Here is a 9,064-nt window from a genome sequence, read left to right as displayed (position 1 = left end):
CTTGTGGCCCAGATCTGGGAAACAGGTGCAGACCACCCAAGTGCCATCATTCCAAGCAATTATGTGGGCCAGATGAAAGTGTCCGGTATGAGCCAGATCTGGGCCACAGCAATTTTGCCATCTGGGCTCACAGACTGAATTTTTTTTCTCCATTACCTGAGATTCATTCATCTCCAATGACTTTTCCCGTTGTTTACTGATCAAATCCATAATTCCATCTTGATTTCTGGTCCATATGACCCACAGCCAATGACGGTTTTTCTTATGACCTTGACCAAATAGGGTTATAGAGAGTTCAGACCAGATTTCTCAGGAATAACCTCTATCTCTATTTGTAAGCATCAATTCCATAATTCTTTCCTCTGAGCTACGTTTCCTTTTTTAACTCTTCCCATTGTCTTCAAATCGCCTCTCACCTAGGGAAAGGGGGGCAGGCAAAGCTAGAACCTTTTGTGAAGATAAAGTGAGTTTGTGTAGTAAACCCTTTTGGCCCAATACAAAAAGCTACATCTGGCACTTTAAACAACAGTACTTAAACATATCAATACATAACTAAGAACTTAAAAAAAAACAAGTAAAAATCACATTTCCAGTTTTACATAAATCAATATCCATATATGGTTAATGATAGGTTCGGCGCATCACGTGTCTTTGTCTTTGTGTGCTATTTATTTCTGATATACATGTAGAAAAAAATAATACATTTGTTTGGAACTTAAATTCAGTAACATTTCAGTTAGTCAAATATGCACAAGATCTACTTCAAATTTAAATTTCTGAATCTGAACAGGTATACAAGGCATAGCACACGTATACTATGTTAATAACTACAATGAAAAGACAATGAAAACAAAAGATTACTTACATATAACCATGGAAGCAAATTTTCAAGGGAATCCAAATGCATTAAGTACTGAAACATTGCTTTCCCCATCATAGTGGTTTTGCAGTACAGACTGAAATATAATCACTGCAGGTAGAACTTAATTGGAAGTTGCTCCTGATTGGCTGCTGACTTAGTCACCCTATGCATCCTTCATTTGATTAGTTTAAAGGCAGTGACCATGAAGCAGCTATGAGATGATCTATTAGCAACCATATGAAAATTCAATAAAATTCAAAGCCTTTTTTACAAACTAAGTATTGTAGTATAACCAGCAGGAGACCGGTGATATGTCAAGTGATTTTGGAGACAGTACACAGTGTAAGAGTGGAATTATTGAATATTTTTGCCGTATCGCTTTTTGGTGTTGCACTTTGTAGACAATCCCTGCACACTCGTCTCACAGCCGGCTGTACAGAGAGACCAATGTTATAGATACACTGTGTGTTTTGCATATCATCTCAGGTAGGCCCTTATAGAAATCATTGTATATTGTGAGACTGTCCTCCCAAGAAAAATATGTCATTCTGTGTCATTCTGGAGTGCATGGTCAAACAATGCATTTGGCGTTTAATTTGGAGGACTTGTTGGATGTTGCATGACATCCAAAATCTGGCAATAATCCTAGAATGCAAAACACACACATGTGCAATAAAATGTTCTCATAAAATCACACAAACATTCAACATAGTGTATGTGATTCTTTCAGATGTTTATGTAATTGTGTAACCTGTTACAGAGAGGCATCGATTCAGGCCAGTGAGACCAGGTCTACTTTTTAACAGCTCTTGATAATACAGCAAATGTGTTTAAATTAATCAAACAGAATTAAACAATTGGACAGGACACTGTATTGACTGCATCATACCTTCTATTATTTAGTTCTTCTTTATCTGGTTAATGTTGATAACCAGTGAGCTCAGAGATCTGCAGAGTGCAGCAGCACCAGATGCATAAACCTTGGAATAAAAATTTACCTGCTGCTAAACGTGACACTGGATCATATAGAGGAGGATATATTGTCATCTAATTAACTTGGAAGGTTAAATTAAAATGTCGTGGATGTGGATCACTGGGCCTCTCTCGTTTCAGCCCAGTATCAGTAAATTAATAATTCCCTGTCATATAATGTTTTGATCAAACCGGATGTGTTCCAATTTAAGCATACCCTGCTGTCATTCTCTCCACGGTGGACTAATTTATTTTGTCTCAGGTCGACAGGTTGTGTCTCTTGTTCTTTTATAAACAGTGAACTCATGGCTGATGGCGAAATAAGCAGTTCTCACATTTTTAATGTGGGCTAAATCAAACAGCACATTTTCTTTGACATGCCTGAGCAACTTTAAATGCAACATACTGGTGTGTTTGACCTCGCCTGCTGCACATTCAAAATTTAACGTGTTATGAAATATCAGGTTTTTAAAAAAAATACCAAATATGAACCTCCTAACATAGCCTGTATTTTATGCAAGATAGTTTTCATTTCCACTTCTCACTATATAAAGGAGAACAAAATAAAGAAATGAACCAGTTTTTATTCAAAGAGTCTAGCTCCAAAATTAGATATTAACCTTTAAAAAGAAAAAGACACCCCCTCTGCAATATTGACATGAAAGTTAGTGTTGAAGTTATGAGTCACCTCCAGATATTTATTATTTAGCTCCATTTTAAAGACTGAATCTTTTATGTGTTTTTTTTTCCTTTGTATTCCCTGGTGGATTTCAGATCAAAACAGATATGGCCATATAGCATTTTATAATTATACTTTTTACTGCTAATAAGAGTCAACACTTAGCACTTTTTGGAGGCTTACAAACCCATAAGATAAGTCTTCTAAAAATAATACTTTTTAAATTCACTTTGATGACAATTTTGTCTGATATTAACACAAAAACACTGTAATCAGTTAACGATGTACAAAATTAGAATAGTGAAGCAAATGTAACAATATTAAGGGTTTAAACTGTTTCCATGCTGCTCTGTGCACTTAAACATTTCCCAGGTTTGGCAGCTTTTCCATTTAAATGAGCTGCTGACATTTTTTACTATACAAGAAGAAAGCAAAGGTGTCTTTTATTAAAGGGAACCTATTATGGTCATTTTCAGCTCTATATTTTTATTCTGAGACTCCACTAGAGTAGCTTTGCATAATTCAAAGTTAAAAAAAAAAAAAATACGATTTTCATGCGAAAATCAAATGCCTGTCCTATTGATTGGCTCTAGTGCCGTGTTGGAATATATATAGAGAGAGTCCAGGTTCATACTGTTTGGAGTAAAGCAGTCGTCCTCCTGATAAATCCTGAGCTCCATTATGTTGAGCAGTGCAGAAAAACTAAAAACTGTAGTTATCAACTTGACAGGACAGAAAAACTATCCAGTAATGTTTAGCTTCTGAAATATTTTTTTTGGACAGACAAGAGAAAAAAAAGTTAGTTTCTGATTTTGGTTTAATTTCTATTCGAATTGTCAATTTGAAGAGGGAAACCGGTTAGGGGAATGGGAAAAACAGGAAAAAACTGGAGGTGGATTACGTTTTTTAATTCACATGAAAAAAAAAAAAAATTTGTTTATCCTGTTATCAAATAAGTTGAACACAGCTTTGGCCCAGGAGGCAGCAATGCAAATCCCTGCCTAGTATGCCGGAGGAGGTCAGTTGAGTAGGTGGTCCTTCAATGTGGTCGAGGACGCATTGCGTCACTGCTAAAAGAATGTGGCCACACGCAGCCCAGACCACCTCCGAATGTGGTCTGAGTGATCAGATCTCAACGCGTCCTCAATGCGTCTTGGTCTCCTGTACTTAGAGTTGTCCACTTGTGATCGGAGCACCCAAGACGGATGTTAATGACAGGTGTACACAGGGCTTAACAGGCAGTCTTAGCTCCTGTCTCTTTCAGACCCCCCTCTCGTCGAGCCCACTCTGTTCTGATTGACCAGCCATATCAGAGTCCTGTTAAGTTACCACCGATGCAAACCCAACATTTCCTGTTTTACTGCTTCATATTAAAGCTTTTAAATGACTAAATAATGGGAGACTTTTATTGTGAAGAATTTACAGGAAATTAAACGTGTTCCTCAACAAATTAGCAGAGCTTCGTTAGTGGTGCTAAAAACCAACCGACACAACAATATAGAAACATATGGAGACATTTGGAGCTCTTTGTTCCGCAGATCAGTTAGAAATAATTCAAGGAGGAATAGTACAAACAGAAACAGCCAGAGTGATTATGTTGTTTAATGAAGAGCTGCAGACAACCAGCAAACCTCCAACAGGTAAGCTACTTATTTTACTTTGGAAAAACACTCACAGCATGCCAGCTCGATTCACGTCTCGGCTCGACGTGACTAACCCCAAAACAATGGAAAAACATTCAGCTCGGGCTGAAAGTAGAAAAAAAACGTTGGAAACTGAGCGTTCAGAGCAGTCTGAAGCCGGAGCTTTTTGCTAACAGGGATTACTTCTACATATGTTTACCTCATTATTTGATACTTTGGCCACGTTTTATATGAACATCCAACATTATAACATTATATATATGACTGAAAATAAGGAAATGCATAATAGGTCCCCTTTAAGAGGATGAAAACATTACTGCTATCTTGAATGCACATTGCTGACTAATGTAAACTTGGAAGAAAAGTGTATGCCAGGGTTAAATACATACACATAATATATATAGTAGGAATGCTGCAGAGTAAATGCCATTCGGATCCTTTATGGCTTATAGCTGCTCTGGTGATGCATCTTAGCGGTACCTTGTTTAGAAACTCTGTCTCTGTGTTTCAGCCTGAAAAGGGCAATGAAGACAAAAGGGCAGCCACCTCCTCATGCACACCCGTGAGTTCAGTTTTAGTTTGTCATAACGCACACCTTCACACATCAGGATGATTCTGAATCAAATCACAACATGTATGAAGTAAAATGAGCATGTTTTTATTCCAACTTTAATATATAAAATCATTCTAATTTTATTAAAGCTTTTTTCTTAAAGGATAAGGCTAGTGATTTTCCATGTTTTTCTTGTTGTCAACAAATCTCATGTGCAGAGCCAAACCAACAATGAACTCATCCTACTTACAAGTAGTCTGATATATCGTATTCCTGTGTGCTGTAGAGCTCCATTGTAGTCCAAAAATTAAAAACACATCAATGAGCCACAGGTTCCTTCACCCTGAAGAGTTTGGGCATGTTAGGCTGTTTAGAAACAGCTCCAAAGAGTAATAACAGCGATCAAATCTTCTGTCTCAGGAGAGTAGTTCTGTGTAAGGCAGATGCAACTGAGCATGCTCGGGAACTCAATACCATTCACAGAGCTTCACCACCTTGTTTTGCTACATATTGTAATCTCTTGATTTCATACTAAATTTATGTACAATGTAGTTCAAACTCAGGATGTTGTGATATGTAGCACAACAAGCTAGCTGCTGTAAACAGAATTCCCTTCCCACGCGTGCAGTAGTGTTTGTTGTACACAGAACTTCTCTCTGAAGACTGAAAATGCACTGTTTGAAGCTTTACAATATAAATTTTCTATATTATCAGTGCATATCCAAAATTCTGAATCATATTGCAAAACCAGTCAGTCTGCATTTTAAAACATCTGCCTCTATTAAGAATTTATAACAAATCTCTGTCATTGTGTACCAGCAGCAGTGTGTCTCTATGATCCTCTCGCTCTTCTTATCACTTTGATCATAAAGGTGACACTACTCTATAGAGTAAATAGGCTACAATATAGTACAGATCTTAGTTTCGCTATATTTGCTTCCTGTAAAATCTAGAATAGAATTTAAAATCCTTCTCCTAACTTACAAAGCCCTTAATGGTCAGGCACTATCATATCTTGAAGAGCTCATAGTACCGTATTATCCCACTAGAACACTGCGCTCCCAGAATGCAGGCTTACTGGTGGTTCCTACAGCCTTTAAAAGTAGAATGGGAGGCAGAGCCTTCAGCTATCAGGCTCCTCTTTTGTGGGACCATCTTCCAGATTCGGTCCGGGGTACAGACACCCTCTCTATGTTTAAGAGTAGGCTTAAAACTTTCCTTTTTGATAAAGCTTATAGTTAGGGCCGACCAGGCTCACCTTGGATCAGCCCTTAGTTATGCTGCTATAGGCCTAGACTACTGGGGGACTTCCCATGATGCACTGAGCTCCTCTCTCCTCCTCCTCCTCCTCTCCATCTGTATGTATTCATGTAAAATCAATACATGCCTCTAACTTTGCTTCTTCCCCAGAGTTTTTTGTACTTTCTCATCTCGCAGGAAACCCTGGGTTGCAGGCCGAGCCTTCGCGGTCCTTTGCAGTCCTGTTGGCATCCTTCCCTGGCTATTGCTACTGCTGTTGCTGCTGCTATTGTTATTGATTGTTGTTATTCTGTGCCCCCCCCTCCTCTCCCTCTCCCTCTCTTTCTTTCTCTCTCTCAACCTAACCAGTCAAAGCAGATGGCCGCCCACCAAGAGCCAAGTTCTGCTTGAGGTTTCTATCCATTAAAGGGGAGTTTTTCCTTACCGCTGTCGCCAAGTGCTTGCTCATGGGGGAATTGTTGGGTCTCTGTAAATTAAAGAGTACGGCCTTGACCTGCTCTATGTGAAAAGTGCCCTGAGATTACTTTTGTTGTGATTTGGTGCTATATAAATACAAATTGATTGATTGATTGATCTGAATATTTATAGTCTATAGTTTAGAGAATATTATAGATCTAAGCTGACAGAAGGGCAGGACTGAGAGAAAAAGGCACAATTAATCCGTTTGCTACTTCAGCACCACAAACAGAACCATGGATTTATTAATACACAACACAGTTAGGCTACTGATATTTCAGTAACAAGGAGGATGCATTTCGGTCATTTTGCTAACCAATCGAATCGCCTACTGACAACAACAAACATCTACGGCACAGAGGAATATGATAAATCAGGCTTTGATACACACAACACTTGTAAGTAGGATGAGTTCATTGTTGGTTTGGCTCTGCACATGAGATTTGTTGACAACAAGAAAAATATAGAAAATCAATCGCCAGCCACATCCTTTAAACCATGTGTAAAGTTTTTACTTTATAATTGCATCATTCAAATTGTAAGTATTTGTTTTTGTTTGTAGAGAAATGAGACAATCCTTGTGACTTTCAACCCATTCAGCTCAATCCACCACTGGAGAAAATTCTACACACGGTGGCTTTAAAGGCTCAGTTCAACAGAAACATTTCTCTTACCTCTAGCGTCCTAGCCATGCAGATAGTTTTAACTCGCTTTGGATTTGAGATATCCTTCTCATGCATTTCTGCCACATCCCCAAAAATTGTTTGTGGTGCTCATAGAAATAAAAAAATTATGTTTAAAAAATTCAGTAGCAACCTCTATTTACCGAAACACTGTCCCCATTACTCTGTATGATCCACATAAACAGTGTTAACAGCTTTTATTGAAACTATTAGTTTTGTAGAACATTTTCTTACAACATGACTGTATATTCATTCATTTCTTTCCCATAAAATTGAAATATAGAAGGGCTATCATCTTTAGGGTTCCCAGAAATGCACTCAATAAGCCTTAGAGATTGAAAAGGATTTCTCTGCTTGTGAATTGAAGTGTGCTACTATGAGTCACTTACCAACATGCTCATAAATGCTCATGCTCATACAAAATACTCCAGCCAATCCTCAGAATCATGTCATTGTCGTGGTGCCAAAAGAATTGATGGCGGATGTATTTGAGAGTCTCTTTCATTCTCACATTGTAGTGCAACCTATCACACATTGAGTGAATAAGTTCACTTTATTGGCACTACAACAAACGTTGCCTTGGTGAAGGTGATTCATAGAAAAAACTTAGATGAAAATAAACAAAATACCATGCATAGAAAAGATAAGCTAAGCTCAAAATGTACTTTGAAGTGCCAAAGGTTTACAATTCAAAAGTCAAATACTCTCTGGGAATTTTCTCCTTTTGAACTAAAATTGAGTTGTCTATCTGTGTCTGTGAAGATTCTGAGTCACCCAGGCCAGGTTTATCCAGAAGGGATAAGTCAAGGACAGCTGGGCTTGTTTTTGCTTCCCATCCAAATGGCCTCTTCAGTTCTTTTCTTCAGTTGTCTATACCTCCTCCCAGGGGGTATTTCCTCAAAGAGGGGAGAGACGCTGGGAGGAAATCATCTCTAATGATGTTCGGAGCCTTCAGGTGAAGCTGAACTTTATAAATTAGAAAGAGTGCTCGGAGGGAGTAGTCAATAATTTTAGATGCAATATCTTTAGTTCACAGGTGCAAATTAGGAGATAATTTATTTTACAGTCACTCGTCAAACACATTTATATGAGCCAACCTGGGTTTTAGAAATTACAATTCAGTGGAAAAGGCAGACATCAGAGCGCGCTACATGAAAGAGGAGCACAGATGAGACGGACCTGCACCACTTCCACATAGGCCACTCTGAAAATTAAGCTTCTGAAATGGCAACATACAATCTACAGTGACATGGACAAAAAATGGTTGTGGGTTATAATTTTCATTTGATGTGAAGTCTGTAGGTGGAATAGATTTGAACCGATTGTTTGCTAAAGCCCTCCCCGAGACAGTGATTGTCCAATCATAGCTTAGCAACCGTAACTAGGTAAGCTTTGGATTTCTCCACATGTGGGCATGGTGCTCTATGAGCAATTTAAAGAGCTTAGGGCTGTGTATTTTTTAAGATTTCCAAACCTGAAAACACAACAGCAAAAATGTGAAGAATAGTGTTTATCTGTTTTAACATGAGCTGCAAATGTTACCATGTCCTGCTAACTAGCATACTACCTACCGTAGTAACCATAATCTGTTACGTCCAAGACGGGGCACATCATTATAGCCACATTAGTTTGTGGGGTTACAGGTTATTTTAAGAAATACAAGATTTCCTTTTATTTATTTTCATGTCTTCTACATTGATAATCAACTGGCTTTGGTAGCTTTAGCCTCAGCATTTTAGCACAATCATGAAGTTCATATTTAAGACATTTTTACAGGGTTCTCATTTAAAACCAGTCTGTTTGAAACATTAAAAAGTCAGTCAACTCATGGAGCTAATGTTAGCAAGTTAGCTAGTGTTAGTGAGCTCAATTAGCAAACTTAATTAGCTAGCTTGCGGAATAGAGTTGCTGGTTCCCACAGTAAAAGTCCATGACTCACAGTTGGAGAACTTCTAC

This window comes from Thunnus albacares, chromosome 3, assembly GCF_914725855.1.
Source record: "Thunnus albacares chromosome 3, fThuAlb1.1, whole genome shotgun sequence".
Classification (NCBI taxonomy): Eukaryota; Metazoa; Chordata; class Actinopteri; order Scombriformes; family Scombridae; genus Thunnus; species Thunnus albacares.
Note: the sequence above shows the minus strand (reverse complement) of the source record.